Source organism: Chiloscyllium plagiosum, unplaced genomic scaffold, assembly GCF_037043375.1.
Source record: "Chiloscyllium plagiosum isolate Xiang-an unplaced genomic scaffold, Cpla_swu_hap1 HiC_scaffold_40, whole genome shotgun sequence".
Classification (NCBI taxonomy): Eukaryota; Metazoa; Chordata; class Chondrichthyes; order Orectolobiformes; family Hemiscylliidae; genus Chiloscyllium; species Chiloscyllium plagiosum.
The window spans coordinates 55,872,484-55,888,981 of NW_028270178.1; positions in this window are offsets into that span (position 1 = coordinate 55,872,484).

Genomic DNA, 16,498 nt, shown 5'->3' on the forward strand with positions numbered 1-16,498 from the left:
GCCGCGCAGCATTGTCAGAGGATCAGTGTGGAGGGAGTGCAGCATTGTCAGACGATCAGTTTGGATGGAGTGCAGCCTTGTCAGAGGATCAGTGTGGAGGGAGTGCAGCATTGTCAGATGATCAGTGTGGAGGGAGTGCAGCATTGTCAGAGGGTCAGTGTGGACGGATTGCAGCATTGTCAGAGGATCAGTATGGAGGGAGCGCAGCGTTGTCAGAGGGTCAGTATGGAGGGAGTACTGCTTTGTCAGAGGGTCAGTATGGAGGGAGTGCAGCATTGTCAGAGGGTCAGTGTGAAGGGAGTGCAGCATTGTCAGAGGATCAGTGTGGAGGGAGTGCAGCATTGTCAGGGGGACACTGTGGACGGAGTGCAGCACTGTCAGAGGGTCAGGATGGAGGGAGTGCAGCATTATCACTGGGTCAAGGTGGAGGGAGTGCAGCATTGTCAGTGGATCAGTATGGAGGGAGTGCAGCATTGTCAGAGCATCAGTGTGGAGGTCGTGCAGCATTGTCAGAGGGTCAGTGTGGAGGTATTGCAGCATTGTAAGAGGAACAGTGTAGAGGGAGTGCAGCATTATCAGAGGGTCAGGATGGAGGGAGTGCAGCATTGTCAAGGGGTCAGTATGCAGGGAGTGCAGCATTGTCAGAGGGTCATTTTCAAGGGAGTGCAGCATTGTCAGAGGATCAGTGTGGAGGGAGTGCAGCATTGTCAGAGAATCTGTTTGGAAGGAGTGCAGTATTGTCAGAGGATCTGTGCGTAGGGAGTGCAGCATTGTCAGAGGATCAGTGTGGAGGGAGTGCAGAATTATCAGAGAATCAGTGCGGAGGGAGTGCAATATTGTCAGAGGATCAGTGCGGAGGGAGTGCAGCATTGTCAGAGGATCAGTGTGGAGGCTGTGCAGCATTGTCAGAGGTTCAGTGTGGAGGGAGTGCAGCATTGTAAGAGTGTCAGTGTGGAGGTATTACAGTATTGTCAGAGGAACAGTGTTGAGGGAGTGCAGCATTATCAGAGGGTCAGGATGGAGGGAGTGCGGCATTGTCAGAGGATCTGTGCGGATGGAGTGCAGCATTGTCAGAGGATCAGTGTGGAGGGAGTGCAGCATTGTCAGAGGATCAGTGTGGAGGGAGTGCAGTATTGTCAGAGGATCAGAACGGAGGAAGTGCAGCATTGTCAGAGGATCAGTGTGGAGGGAGTGCAGCATTGTCAGAGGGTCAGTTTGGAGGGTGTGCAGCATTGTCAGGGGTCAATGTAGAGGGAGTGCAGCATTGTCAGAGGATCAGTGTGGAGGAAGTGCAGCATTGTCAGAGTGTCAGTATGGAGGGAATGCAGCATTGTCAGAGGATCAGTGTGGAGGGAGTGCAGAATTGTCAGAGTGTCAGTATGGATGGGGTGCAGCGTTGTCAGAGGGTCTGGGTGGAGGGAGCGCAGCATTGTCAGAGGATCAGTATAGAGGGAGTGCAGCATTGTCAGAGGGTCTGGGTGGAGGGAGTGCAGCATTTACAGAGGGTCAGTACGGAGGGAGTGCAGCATTGTCAGAGGGTCAGTACGGAGGGAGTGCAGCATTGTCACATGGTCAGGGTGGAGGGAGCGCAGCATTGTCAGAGGATCAATATGGAGGGAGTGCAGCATTGTCAGAGGGTCAGTGGGGACGGTGTGCAGCATTGTCAGAGGGTCAGTGTGATGGGAGTGCAGCATTGTCAGAGGGTCAGTGTGGAGGTAGTGCAGCATTATCAGAGGGTCAGTGTGATGGGAGTGCAGCATTGTTAGAGGGTCAGTGTGGAGGGAGTGCAGCATTGTCAGAGGATCAGTGTGGAGGGAGTGTAGAATTGTCAGAGGGTCAGTATGGAGGGAGTGCAGCGTTGTCAGACGGTCGGTATGGAGGCAGTACTGCATTGTCAGAGGATCAGTGTGGAGGAAGTGCAGCATTTTCAGACGGTCAGTTTGGAGGGAATGCAGCATTGTCAGAGGGTCAGTGTGGAGGGAGTGCAGCATTGTCAGTGGATCAGTGTGGAGGGAGTGCAGCATTGTCAGGTGGACAGTGTGGACGGAGTGCAGCATTCTCAGAGGGTCAGGATGGAGTGAGTGCAGCATTGTCAGAGGGTCAGTGTGTCTCTGGAGTGTCAGAGAAAGTCAGAGATTGTCTCAGTGTGTCAGAGAGTGTCACAGTATGTCAGCGATTCTCGCAGCGTGTCTCAGAGAGAGTCAGAGAGTGTTACCGTGTGTCAGAGAGTGTCACAGTGTGTCTGGGTGGGTCATGGTGTGTTTCAGAGAGTGTATGAGAGAATCGGAGAGTGTCACAGGTTGTCTCAGATAGATTCAGAAAGTGTCTCAGATTGTCTCAAAGAGTGTCAGACAATTTCACAGTGTGTCTCAGAGAGTGTCAGAAAGTGTCACAGTGTGTCAGAGTGTCACAGTGTGTTTCAGAGAGTGTCTGAGCGTGTCAGAGAGTGTCAGAGTGTGCCTCCGAGAGAGACAGAAAGTGTCAAAGCTTCTCTGAGAGAGTGTCAGACAGTGTCACAGTGTGTCAGAGAGTGTTACAATGTATCAGAGAGTGCCTCAGTGCGTCGGAGAGTGTCTGAGAGATACAGAGAATGTCAGTCTGTCAGAGAGGGCCACATTGTGTCTCAGAGAGTGAGGCAGTCAGAGAGTGTCACAGTGTGTCACAGAGAGTGTCCGAAAGGGTCACAGTGTGTCACAGAGAGTGTCAGAAAGAGTCACAGTGTCTCCGAGAGTGTCACAGTGTGTCTCAAAGAGTGAGGGAGAGACAGAAAGTGTCACAGTGAGTATCAGAGATTGTCACAGTGTCTCAGAAAATGTCACTGCATATCAGACAGTGTCACAATGTGTCAGAGAGTGTTACAGTGTGGCGGAGAGATTGACGCAATCTGTCACAGATTGTTACAGTGTGTTTCAGAGAGTGTCAGAGAGAGTCAGAGAGTGCCACAGTGTGTGTCTAAGAGAATGTCACAGTGTGTCTCAGAGAGTGTCAGAGGGCATCACAAAGTTTAACAGTGTGTCTCAGACTGTTTCACAATGTCTCAGAAAGTGTCACAGTGTGTCAGAGAGTGTCCCAGTGTGTCAGAGAGAGAGTCAGAGAGTGTCACAGTGTGCCGCAGAGAGTGTCACAGTGAAAGATTCAGAGAGTGTCACTGTGTGTCTCCGAGAGTGTCAGAGAGTGTCATAGAGTGTCACATTGTGTCACAGTCTATCAGAGAATGTCACAATGTGTCAGGGTCTATCAATGAGTGTCACAGTATGTTTTAGAAGTGTCAGAGACAGTCATAGAGTGCGACAGTGTGTCTCAGAGAGTGCCAAAGAGGGTCAGAGTGTGTCACAGTTTGTCGCAGCGAGTCAGAGAGATTCAGAAAGTGTCACTGTGTGTCTTAGAGAGTGTCACAATGTATCAGAGAATGTCACAGTATGTCAGAGAGTGTCACAGTGTGTCACAGTCGGTCTGAGAGTGTCACAGTGTGTCTCAGGAAGTGTCAGAGAGAGTTACAGTGTGTCACAGTATGTCAGAGAGTGTCACAGTGTGTCTCAGAGTGTCAGAATTTGTCCCAGTCTCACAGTGTCTCAGAGAGAGACAGAGTTGATTAATGTGTGTCTCAAAGAGTGTCAGAAAGTGTCTCAGTGACTTAGAAAGTGTTACAGTGTGTCAAAATGAATCAGAGAGTGTCACAGTGTATTTTAGAATGTGTCAGAGAGTGCCACAGTGTATCTCTGAGAGTGTCAGAGAAAGTCAGAGATTGTCCCAGTGTGTCAGAGAGTGTCACAGTATGTCAGTGATTGTCAAAGTATGTCTCAGAGAGGGTCAGAGAGTGTTGCAGCGTGTCACAGTCTGTCAGAGAGTGTCATAGTGTGTTTCAGAGAGTGTCAGAGAGTGCCACAGTCTGTCTCTGACAATGTCAGAGAAGGTCAGAGTGTCACAGTGTGTCAGAGGGTGTCACAATGTGTCTCAGAGAGTGTCAGAGAGGGCCAGAGATTGTCACAGTGTGTTAGAGAGTCAGAGAGTGTCTCTGTGTGTCTCAGAGAGAGTCAGAGAGTGTCACAGTGTGTCACAGTCTGTCATAGAGTGTCACCGTCTGTCTCAGATAGTGTAAAAGAGAGTCAGACAGTGACACAGGGTATCTCAGAGAGAGCGAGAGAGAGATGGAAAGAGGGACAGAGAGCGTGATAGCGTCTCAGCGGGAGACAGAAAGTGTCACGGTGTGTCTCAGAGAGTGTCAGAAAGTGTCATAGTGTGTCAGAGATTGTCACAGTGTATTAGAGAGTCTGTCAGAGAGTCAGAGAGTGTCACATTCAGTCATAGAGTGCCCCAGTGCGTTTCAGAGAGTGTCTGGGAGAGTCAGACAATGTCTCAGTCTGTCAGAGAGTGTCACAGTGTGTCACAGAGAGAGGGAGAGACACGTAGTGCCACAGAGTATTTCAGAGAGTGTCAGAAAGGATCACAGTATCGCAGAGAAAGACACCGTGTCTCAGAAAGTTTCACAGTGTCTCAGAGAGTGTCACAGTGTGACAGAGACGGAGTCAGAGAGTGTCACTGTGTGTCTCAGACAGTTTTACAATGTCTCAGAGAGTGTCACTCTGTGTCAGAGAGGATCACAGTATGTCAGAGAGACATTCTGTCGGAGAGTCGCACAGTGTGTTTCAGAGAGTGTCTGAGAGAGTCGGATAATGTCACAGTGTGTCTCAGATAGATTCAGAGAGTGTTATAGAGTATCCCAGTCTGCCAGAGAGTGTCACAGTGTGTCTCAGAGAGTGTAAGGCAGTGTCAGAGAGAGTTAGAGAGTGTCGCAGTGTGTTTCAGAGAGTGCCAGAGAGAGTCAGAGAGTGCCACAGTGTGTCTCTGAGTGTCGGAGAGCATCCCAATGTGTCAGAGAGTGTCACAGTGTGTCAGTGATTGTCACAGATTGTCAGAGGAGAGTGGGAGAGTGTCACAGAGTGGCTCAGAGAGTGTCAGAAAGTATCACAGTGTGTCAGAGAGTGTCTGAGAAGGTCAGAGAGTGTCACAGTCTGTCAAAGAGTGTCACATTGTGTTTCAGAGAGTGTCTGAGAGCGTCAGAGAGTGTCACAGTGTGTCGCAGAGAGAGGGAGAGAGAGAGAGTGTCACAGTGTGTCTCAGAGAATGTCAGAAAAGGGTCACAGTATCACAGAGAGAGAGACGCAGTGTCTCAGAGAATATCACAGTGTCTCAGACAGTGTCACAGAGTGACAGAAACGGAGTCAGCGAGTGTCACTGTGTGTCTCAGACAGTTTCACAATTTCTCAGAGAGTGTCACTCTGTGTCAGAGAGGGTCACAGTATGTCAGAGAGATAGTCAGAGATTGTCACAGTGTGTCTAAGTAATTTGCAGAAAGTGTCTCCGTCTGTCTCAGAGAGTGTCAGACAGTGTCACAATGTGTCTCAGAGAGTGTCAGAAAGTGTCTCAGTGTGTCCGAGATTGTCGCAAGGTTTCAGAGAGTGTCTGAGTGTGTCAGACAGTGTCACAATCTGTCAGAGAGTGTCACAGTGTGTTTCAGGGAGTGTCTGAGAGAGAGGCGGGGAGTGTCACAGTGTGTTTCAGAGTGTGTCTGAGCGAGTCGGAGAGTGTCACAGTGTGTCTCAGAAATTTGCAGAAAGTGTCTCAGTTTGTCTCAGAGAGTGACAGACAGTGTCACAGTGTATCTCAGAGAGTGTCCGAAAGTGTCACAGTGTGTCAGAGATTGTCACAGTGTGTGTCAGTGTGTCTGAGAGAGTCATACTGTGTCACAGTGTGTTTCAGAGAGTGTCTGAGAGAGTCAGAGAGTGTCACAGTGTGTCTCAGAGAGCGACAGAAAGTGTCAAAGCTTGTCTCAGAGAGTGTTAGTCAGTGTCACATTGCGTCAGAGAGTGTCTAAGAGAGGCGGAGAGTGTCACAGTGTGTTTCAGAGTGTGTCTGAGCGAGTCGGAGAGTGTCACAGTGTGTCTCAGAAATTTGCAGAAAGTGTCTCAGTTTGTCTCAGAGAGTCTCAGACAGTGTCACAGTGCATCTCAGAGAGTGTCCGAAAGTGTCACAGTGTGTCAGAGATTGTCACAGTGTGTGTCCGAGTGTGTCTGAGAGAGTCAGACAGTGTCACTGTGTGTTTCAGAGAGTGGGAGAGTCAGAAAGTGCCACAATGTGTCTCTGAGAGTGTCAGAGAAAGTCAGAGAGCATCCCAGTGTGTCAGAGATTGTCACAGTGTGTCAGAGGAGAATTAGAGAGTGTCTCAGTCTGTCTCAGAGAGTATCAGACAGTGTCACAGTGTGCCTCAGAGAGTGTCAGAAAGTGTCTCAGTGTGTCCGAGATTGTCACAGTGTGTCAGAGAGTGTCTGAGAGTCTCAGACAGTGTCACAATCTGTCAGAGAGTGTCACAGTATGTTTCATGGAGTGTCTGAGAGATTCGGATAGCGTCACAGTTTGTTTCAGAGAGTGACTGAGTGAGTCAGAGAGTGTCACAGTGTGTCTCAGAAATTTGCAGAAGATGTCTCAGAGTGTCACAGTGTATTAGATAGTGTCACAGCATGTCACAGTTGGTCTGAGTCACAGTGTATCTCAGAAAGTGTCAGAGAGTGTCACAGTGTGTCTCAGAGTGTGTCTGAGCGAGTCAGACAGTGTCACAGTGTGTCTCAGAATTTTGCAGAAAGTGTCTCAGTTTGTCTCAGAGAGTGTCAGAAAGTATCACAGTGTGTCAGAGATTTTCACGGTGTGTCAGAGTGTGTCTGAGAGTGTCAGAGAGTGTCACAGTCTGCCAGAGAGTGTCACAGTGTGTTTCAGAGAGTGTCTGAGAGTATCAGAGAGTATCACAATGTGTTTCAGAGTGTGTCTGAGCGAGTCAGAGAGTGTCAGAGTATGTCTCAGAGAGAGACAGAAAGTGTCAAATCTTGTCTCAGAGAGTGTCAGTGTCACAGTGTGTCAGAGTGTTACAGTGTGTCAGAGAGTGTCACAGTGCGTCAAGAGAGTGTCTGAGAGAGTCAGAGAGTGTCACAGTCTGTCAGAGAGTGTCACAGTGTGATTCAGAGAGTGAGACAGTCAGAGAATGTAACAGTGTGTCACAGAGAGTGTCCGACAGGGTCACAGTGTGTCACAGAGAGTGTCTTAAAGAGTCACAGTGTCTCAGAGAGTGTCACAGTGAGACAGAGACGGAGTCAGAGAGTGTCACTGTGTTTTTCAGACGTTTTCACAATGTCTCAAATAGTGACACTCTGTGTCAGAGAGGGTTACAGTATGTCAGAGAGATAGTCAGAGAGTGTCACAGTCTGTTTGAGAGTGTCACAGTGTGTCTCCGAGAGCGTAAGGGAGTGTCAGAGAAAGTTAGAGAATGTCGCAGTGTGTTTCAGAGAGTGCCAGAGAGTCAGAGAGTGCCACAACGTGTCTCTGAGAGTGTCAGAGAAAATCAGGGAGCGTCCCAGTGTGTCAGAGATTGTCACAGTGTGTCAGAGGAGAATTAGACAGTGTCTCAGAGAGTGTCAGACAGTGTCACAGTGTGCCTCAGAGAGTGTCAGAAAGTGTCAGACAGTGTCACAATCTGTCAGAGAATGTCACAGTATGTTTCAGGGAGTGTCCGAGAGATTCGGATAGTGTCACAGTTTGTTTCAGAGAGTATCTGAGCGAATTAGAGAGTGTCACAGTGTGTCTCAGAAATTTTCAGAAAGTGTCTCAGTTTGTCTCAGAGAGTGTCGGACATAGTCACAGTGTGTCTCAGAGTGTCGCAGTGTATCAGATAGTGTCACCGTATGTCACAGTTGGTCTGAGAGTGTCACAGTGTGTCTCAGGAAGTGTCAGAGAATGTCACAGTGTGTCTCAGAGTGTGTCTGAGCGAGTCAGCGAATGTCACAGTAAATCTCAGAATTTTCCGGAAAGTGTCTCAGTTTGTCTCAGAGAGTGTCAGAAAGTATCACAGTGTGTCAGAGATTGTCACACTGTGTCAGGGTGTGTCTGAAAGTATCAGGGAGAGTCACAGTCTGTCAGAGAGTGTCACAGTGTGTTTAAGAGAGTGTCTGAGAGTATCAGAGAGTGTCACAATGTGTTTCAGAAAGTGTCTGAGCGTGTCAGAGTGTCACAGTGTATCTCAGAGAGAGACAGAAAGTGTCAAATCTTGTCTCAAAGACTGCAAGTGTCACAGTGTTTCAGAGAGTGTTACAGTGTATCTGTGAGTGTCACGGTGCGTCAGAGAGTGTCTGAGAGAGTCAGAGAGTGTCACGGCCTGTCATAGAGTGTCAAAGTGTGTCAGAGAGAGTGAGAGAGTGAGGGAGTGTTACAGTGTTTCACAGAGAGTATCCGAAAGGGTCACAGTGTGTCAAAGAGAGTGTCAGAAAGAGTCACAGTGTCACAGAGAGTGTCACAGTGTCTCTGAGAGCATCACAGTGTCTCAGCGAGCGTCATAGTGTGACAGAGACGAAGTCAGTGAGTTCACTGTGTGTCTCAGACAGTTTCACAATTTCTCAGAGAGTGTCACTCTGTGTTAGAGAGGGTCACAGTATGTCAGAGAGATAGACAGATGTTGTCACAGTGTGTCTAAGAAATGTGCAGAAAGTGTCCCAGTCTGTCTCAGAGAGCGTCAGACAGTGTCACAGTGTGTCAAAGAGTGTGTCAGAAACTGTCTCAGTGTGTCCGAGATTGTCACCATGTGTCAGAGAGTATCTGAGAGTGTCGGACAGTGTCACAATCTGTCAGAGAGTGTCATGGTGTGTTTCAGGGAGTGTCTGAGGGAGTCGGAGAATGTCACAGTGTGTTTCAGAGTGTGTCTGAGCGAGTCGGAGAGTGTCACAGTGTGTCTCAGAAATTTGCAGAAAGTGTCTCAGTTTGTCTCAGAGAGTGTTAGAAAGTGTCACAGTGTGTCAGAGATTGTTACAGTGCATCGGAGAGTGTCACAGTGCGTCAGAGAGTGTCTGAGAGTGTCAGAGAGTGACACAGTATGTCTCAGAGAGAGAGAGAGTGTCAAAGCTTGTCTCAGAGATTGTATGTGTCACAGTGTTTCAGAGTGTTACAGTGTATCAGAGAGTGTCATAGTGTGTTTTAGCGAAAGACTTAGAGAGTCAGAGAGTGTCACAGTATGTCTCAGAGAGAGAGAGACAGAGTGTGACAGAGAGTATCAGAAAGTATCACAGTGGCTCAGCGAGTGTCACAGTGGCTCAGAGTGAGAGTCAGAGAGTGTCATTGTGTGTCTCAGACCGTTTCACAATGTCTTGGAGAGTGTCCCAGTGTTTCAGAGAGTGTCACAGTATGTTAGAGAGAGTGATTCAAAGAGTGCTACAGTGTGTCTCAGAGATTGGCAGTGTGTCAGCGAGAGAGTCAGAGGAAGTCAGAGAGTGCCACACTGTTTCTCAGATTGAGTATCACTGTTTGTCTCAGAGAGAGTCAGAGCGTGTGACAATGTGTCTCAGCGAGAGTCAGTGAGTGTCACAGTGTGTCTCAGAGAGAGAGAGAAAGAGAGACAGAATTTCACAGAGAGTATCAGAAAGTGTCACAGTGGCTCAGCGAGTGTCACAGTAGCTCAGAGTGTGAGTCAGCGAGTGTCATTGTGTGTTTCAGACAGTTTCACAATGTCTCGGAGAGTGTCACTGTGTTTCATAGAGTGTCACAGTATGTCAGAGATAGTTATTCAGAGAGTGCCACGTGTGTCTCAGAGATTGTCAGTGTGTCAACGAGAGAGTCAGAGGAAGTCAGAGAGTGCCACACTGTGTCTCAGATACAGTATCACTGTGTGTCTCAGAGAGAGTCAGAGAGTGTGACAATATGTCTCAGAGAGAGTCAGTGAGTGTCACAGTGTATCTCAGAGAGTGTCACAGTGTGTCTACGAGAGTGTTAGTGAGGGTAGAGTTTGTCACAGTGTGTCTCAGAAAGTGTCAGGTAGAGTCAGAGAGTGTCACAGTGCATCACAGTCTGTCAGAGAGTGTTACAGCCTGTCTCAAATAGTATCAGAGAGTGTCATAGTGTGTCTCAGAAAGTGACAGAGAGTATCAGGTAGTGTCACAGTGTCTCAGAGAAGAAAACGGAGTGTCACAGTTGGTCAGAGAGTGTCAGAGTATGTGAGAGAGTGTCACAATGTGTCCCAGAGAGAGGGAGAGACAGAAAGTGTCACAGTGTGTATGAGAGTGTGTCACAGTGTCTCAGAGAATGTGACCGTATGTCAGAGAGTGACACAGTCGGTCAGAGAGTGTCACAATGTGGCGCAGAGAATGTCACAGTCTGTCACAGAGTGTGACAGTGTGTTTCAGAGAATTTCACAGTAAGTCTCAAAGAGAGTGTTTCTGAGAGTGTTAGAGAGTGTCACAGTCTGTCAGAGAGTGTCACAGTGTGTTTCATAGAGTGTCTGAGAGAGTCAGAGATTGTCACAATGTGTTTCAGAGAGTGTCTGAGAGAGTGAGAGAGTGTCAAAGTGTGTTTTAGAGAATGTCAGAGAAAGGCACAGAGTGCCACAGTGTGTCTCAGGGTGTGGCAGAGTGGGTCAGAGTGTTTCACAGTCTATCTCAGAGAGTACCACAGTGTGTCTCAGAGAGTGTTAGTGAGGGTAGAGTTTGTCACACTGTGTCTCAGAAAGTGTCAGGGAGAGTCAGAGAATGTCACAGAGTATCACAGTCTGTCAGAGAGTGTTACAACCTGTCTCAAGTAGTATCAGAGAGTGACGCATTCTGTCTCAGAGAGTGTCAGAGAGTATCACAGTGTGTCTCAGAGAGTGACACATTGAGTCAGGGAGTGTCACAGTGTCTCAGAGTAGAAAAGGGAGTGTCACAGTTTGTCAGAGAGTGTCAGAGAGTGTCACAGTGTGTCTCATAGAATGTCACAGTGTGTCTCAGAGAGAGGGAGAGACACAAAGTGTCACAGTGTGCATCAGAGTGCGTCACAGTGTCTCAGAGAATGTGACCGTATGTCAGAGAGTGTCACAGTCAGTCAGAAAGTGTCACAGTGTGTCAGAGAGTGCCACAGTGTGGCATAGAGAATGTCACAGTCTGTCACAGAGTGTTACAGAGTGTTTCAGAGAGTGTCAGAGAGAGCCACAGAGTGTCTCAGTGTGTCTCAGAGAGAGTCAGAGTGTCACAGTGTGCCTCAGAGAGTGTCACAGTGAGTCAGAGAGTGTCACTCTGTGTCTCCGAGAGAGTCAGAGAGTGTCACAGTGTGTCAGAGAGCGTTACAGTGTGTCACAGATTGTCACAGTGCGTCAGAGAGTGTCTGAGAGAGTCAGAGAGTGTCACAGTCTGTCAGAGAGTGTCACAGTGTGTTTCAGAGAGTGTCTGAGAGAGTCAGAGAGTGTCACAGTGTGTCTCAGAGAGAGTGGGAGAAAGAGAATTTCACAGTGTGCCAGAGAGAGTGTCAGAAAGGGTCACCATGTCACAGAGAGAGTCACAGTGTCTCAGAGAGTAACACAGTGTCTCAGAGAGTGTCACTGTGTGTCTCAAATAGTTTCATAATGTCTCAGAGAATGTCACTCTGTGTCAGAGAGAGTCACACTATGTCAGAGAGAAAGTCAGAGAGTGTCACAGTATCTCAGAAATTTACAGAAAGTGTCTCAGTTTGGCTCAGAGAGTGTCAGACAGGGTCACAGTTTGTCTCAGAGAGTGTCACAGTTTATCAGATAGTGTCACAGTGTGTCACAGTCGGTCTGAGAGTGTCACAGTGTGTTTTAGAAAGTGTCAGAGAGTGTCATAGTTTTGCACAGTCTGTCAGAGAGTGTCACCGTCTGTCCCAGAGTGTCACAGTGTGTCATACTGAGTCTCAGAGAGGGTCATAGTGTGTAACAGTCTGTCAGAGAGTATCACAGTCAGTCGGAAAGCGTCGCAGTGTGTCAGAGTGTCACGGTTTGTCCCAGAGTATTACAGTGTCTCAGAGAGAGAGAGAGAGACAGAGAGTGATACAGTGTCTCAGCGAGAGACGGAGTTTGTTATTGTGTGTCTGAGAGAGTGTCAGAAAGTGTCACAGTGTCTTAGAAAGGGTTACTGTGTGTCAGAGAGAGAGAGTCAGAGAGTGTCAGAGAGAGTCAGAGAGAATCCCAGTGCGTTCGAACAGTGTCACAGTATGTCTGGGAAGTGTCAGGGAGAGTCAGGCAGTGTCACAGTGTATCACAGTCTGTCAGAGAGTGTCACAGTCTGTCTGAGATAGTGTCAGAGAGTGTCAGAGAGAGTCCAAGAGTGTCACAGTGTGTCTGAGAGTGTGTCGCGTATGGTCCTAAAGTATCACACAGTATCACGGTCTGTCAGAGATTGTTACAGCCTGTCTCAAATAGTATCAGAGAGTGTCACAAGGTGTCTCAGAGAGTGTCAGAGAGAGTCAGGGAGTGTAAAGGTGTCTCAGAGAAGAAACGGGAGTGTCACAGTTTGTCGGAGAGTGACAGAGTATGCCAGAGAGTGTCACAGCGTGTCCCAGAGAGTGAGGGAGAGACAGAAACTGTCACAGTGTGTATCAGAGAGTGTCACAGTGTCTCAGAGCATGTCACCGTATGTCAGAGAGTGTCACAGTGTGTCAGAGAGTGTCACAGTGTGGCGCAGAGAATGACACAGTCTGTCACAAAGTGTTACAGTGTGTTTCAGAGAGAGTCAGAGAGAATCAGACAGTGTCACAGTGTGTCTCAGAGACTGCCACATTGTGTCACAGAGAATGTCACAGTGAGTCTCAGAGAGAGTCACAGGGTGTCACAGTCTGTCTCAGAGTGTGTCAGAGGGAGTCACAAAGTTTCACAGTGTCTCAGACTGATTTACACTTTCTCAGAAAGTGTCACAGTGTGTCAGAGCGTGTCGCACTGTGTCAGAGAGAGAGTCAGAGAGTATCCCAGTGTGTCTCAGAGAGTGTACGGGAGTGTCAGAGAGAGTTATAGAGTGTCGCAGTGTGTTTCAGAGAGTGTCAGAGAGTGTCAGAGAGTGCCACAGTGTGTCTCTGAGAGTGTCAGAGAAAGTCAGAGAGCGTCCCAATGTGTCAGAGAGCGTCTCAGTGTGTCAGCCATTGTCACAGTGTGTCAGAAAAGAGTCAGAGAGTGTCACTGTGTATCTCAGAAATTTGCAGAAAGTGTCTCAGTTTGTCTCAGAGAGTGTCAGACAGTGTCACAGTGTGTCTCAGAGAGTGTCAGAAAGTGTCGCAGTGTGTCAGAGATTATCACAGTGTTTCAGAGTGCATGAGAATATCAGAGAGTGCCACAATCTGTCAGAGAGTATCACAGTGTGTTTCAGATAGTGTCTGAGCGAGTCAGAGAATGTCACAGTGTGTCTCAGATAGTGTCTGAGCGAGTCAGAGAATGTCACAGTGTGTCTCAGAGAGTGTCTGAGTGAGTCAGAGAGTGTCACAGTGTGTCTCAGAAATTTGCAGAAAGTGTCTCAGTTTGTCTCAGAGATTGTCAGTCGGTGTGTCTCAGAGAGTGTGAGAAAGTGTCACAATGTGTCAGAGATTGTCACATTGTGTTTCAGAGAGTGTCTGAGAGAGTCAGAGAGTGTCACAATGTGTATCAGAGAGTATCTGAACGAGTCAGAGAGTGTCACAGTGTGTCTCAGAGAGAGACAGAAAGTGCCAAAGCTTCTCTCTATGAGTGTCAGAGAGTGTTAAAGTGTGTCAGCGAGTGTTAATATGTGTCGGAGAGTGTCACAGTGCGTCAGAGAGTGTATGAGAGTGTCAGAGACTGTCACAGTCTGTCTCAGAGTGTCACAGTGTTTTTCAGAGGGTGAGGGAGTCAGGTATTGTCACAGTGAGTCTCAGAGAGAGGGAGAGACAGAGAGCGCCAGAGTGTGTCAGAAATTTGCAGAAGGTGTCTCAGTTTGTCTCAGAGAGTGTCAGAGAGTGGCACAGTGTTTCTCAGAGAGTGTCAGAAAGTGTCACAGTGTGTCAGAGATTGTCACAGTTTGTCAGAGCGTGTCTGAGAATTTCAGAGAGTGCCACAATCTGTCAGAGAGTGTCACAGTGTGTCTCAGAAATTTGCAGAAAGTGTCTCAGTTTGTCTCAGAGTGTGTCAGGCAGTGTCACATAATGTCTCAGAGAGTGCTAGAAAGTGTCACAGTGTATCAGAGATTGCCACAGTGTGTCGGAGTGTGTCTGAGAGTGTTAGAGAGTGTCACAGTCGGTCAGAGAGTGTCACAGTGTATTTCAGAGAGTGTCTGAGAGAGTCAGGGAGTGTCACAGTGTGTCTCAGAGAGAGACAGAAAGTGTCAAAGCTTGTCTCAAAGAGTGTCAGACAGTGTCACAGTGTATCAGAGAGTGTTACAGTGTGTCGGAGAGTGTATGAGAGTGTCACTGTCTGTCTAAGAGATTGTCACAGTGTGTTTCAACGAGTGAGGGAGACAGAGTTTGTCACAGTGCGTCTCAGAGAGAGGGAGATACAGAGAGTGTCACAGTGTGTCACAGAGAGTGTCAGATAGGGTCACAGTGTCACAGAGAGTGTCACAGTATCTCAGAGAGTAACACAGTATCTCAGAGAGTGTCGCAGTGTGACAGAGACTGAGTCAGAGAGTAGCACTGTGTGTCTCAGACAGTTTCACAATGTCTCAGAGAGTGTCACTCTGTGTCAGAGTGGGTCACAGTATGTCAGAGAGATGGTGCGAGAGTGTCACAGTGTGTCTCAGAAATTTGCAGTAAGTGTCTCAGTTTGTCTCCGAGAGTGTCAGACAGTTTCACAGTGTGTCTCAGAGAGTGCCAGAAAGTGTCACAGCGTGTCAGAGAATGTCACAGTGTGTCAGGGAGAGTCACAGTGTGTTTCAGAGAATGTCTGAGAGAGTCAGAGAGTGTCACAGTGTGTCTCAGATAGAGAGAGAGAGAGACAGAATTTCACAGAGAGTATCAGAAAGTGTCACAGTGGCTCAGAGAGAGACACAGTGTTTCAGAGAGTGTCACAGTGACCCAAAGAGAGTCAGGGAGTGTCATTGTGTTTCTCAGACAATTTCACCATGTCTCAGAAAGTGTCACTGTGTTTCAGAGAGTGTCGCAATATGTCAGAGAGAGTGAGTCAGAGAGTGCCACAGTGTGTCTCAGAGATTGTCACAGTGTGTCAGCGAGAGAGTTAGAGGGAGTCCGAGAGTGCCACACTGTGTCTCAGAGAGAGTATCACTGTGTGTCTCAGTGAGTGTCAGAGAGTGTCATAAAGTATCGCAGTGTGCAACAGTCTTTCAGACAGTGTCACAGTGTGTTGCAGAGGGTGTCAGAGAGAGTCAGACAGTGTCATAGTGTGTATCAGACAGTGTCTGAGTGGGTCAGATTGTGTCACAGTGTGTCTCAGAGTGTTAGAGAGAGTCACAGAGTGTCACACTGGGTCTAAGAGAGTGTCAGAGAGCGTCAGAGGGTGTCACAGTCTGTCTCAGAGAGGGCCCGAATGTGTCAAAGTCTGACAGAGAGTGTCATAGTATGCCTTAGAGAGTGTCAGAAAAAGTCAGAGAATGTCGCAATGTGTCATAGACTGTCAGAGAGTGTCATAGTGTGTCTCAGAGAATGTCAGAGAGTGTCAGAGAGTGTCACAATGTGTCTCAGGGAGTGTCATAGTGTGTATCGGAGAGGCAGAGAGAGTTAGAAAGTGTCACAGTGTGTCTCAGAGAGTGTCACAATATGTCACAGTCTGTCAGAGAAGGTTGCAGTGCATTTCAGAGTGTGTCAGAGAGAGTCAGACAGTGTCACAGTGTGTCATACTTTCTCTCAGAGAGTCGGAGAGGCTCAGCGTTTGTCTCAGAGAGGGTCACAGTCTGTCAGAGAGTGTTACGATGTGTCTCAGAGAGTGACAGAAAGAGTGAGAGAGTGTCACAGAGTGCCTCAGAGCGTGTCAGAGAGAGTCAGAGAGTGTCACAGTCTTTCTCAGAGAGTGACAGAGAGAATCAGAGAATAATCAGCGTGTCTCAGAGAATGTCACAGTGTCTCAGAGTATGTCACAGTGCGAGTCAGAGAGAGGCAGAGAGTGTCACAGTGTGTCACAGTCTGTTAGAGAGTGCCACATTGTGGCTCAGAGTGTCGGAGAGAGTCACATAGTATCACAGTGCGTCTAAGAGAATGTCATAGAGTGTTTGTCTCAGAGAGTGTCACAGTGTATCAGAGACCCAGAGGGAGACAGGAAATATCACAGTGTGTCTCAGAGAGTTTCACAGTGTCACAGAGAATGTCACCATATGTCAGAGTTTGTCACAGTCGGTCAGAGAGTGACACAGAGTGTCAGAGAGTGTAACAGTGTGTCAAAGAGAGTGTCACAGTCTGTCAGAGAGTGTCACAGTGTGTCTCAGAGAATGTCAGAGAGTGTCAGATAGAGTCACAGTGTGTCTCAGAGAGTATCACAGCGTGTTTGAGAAAGTGTCTGAGATAGTCAGAGAGTGTCACAGTTTGTCATACTGTGTCTCAGAGCATGTCAGAGGGTGTCACAGCCCGTCTCAGAGAGTTTCACAGAATTTCTGAGTGTGTCACAGTGTGTCTCAACGTGTCAGAGAGAGTCAGAGAGTGTTGCAATGTGACTCAGAGAGAGTCAGAGAATGGCAAAGCGTGTGTAAGACAGTGTCAGAGAGCGTCAGAGAGTGTTACAGTCTGTCTCAGAGAGTGTCGGAAAGTGCCAATGTGT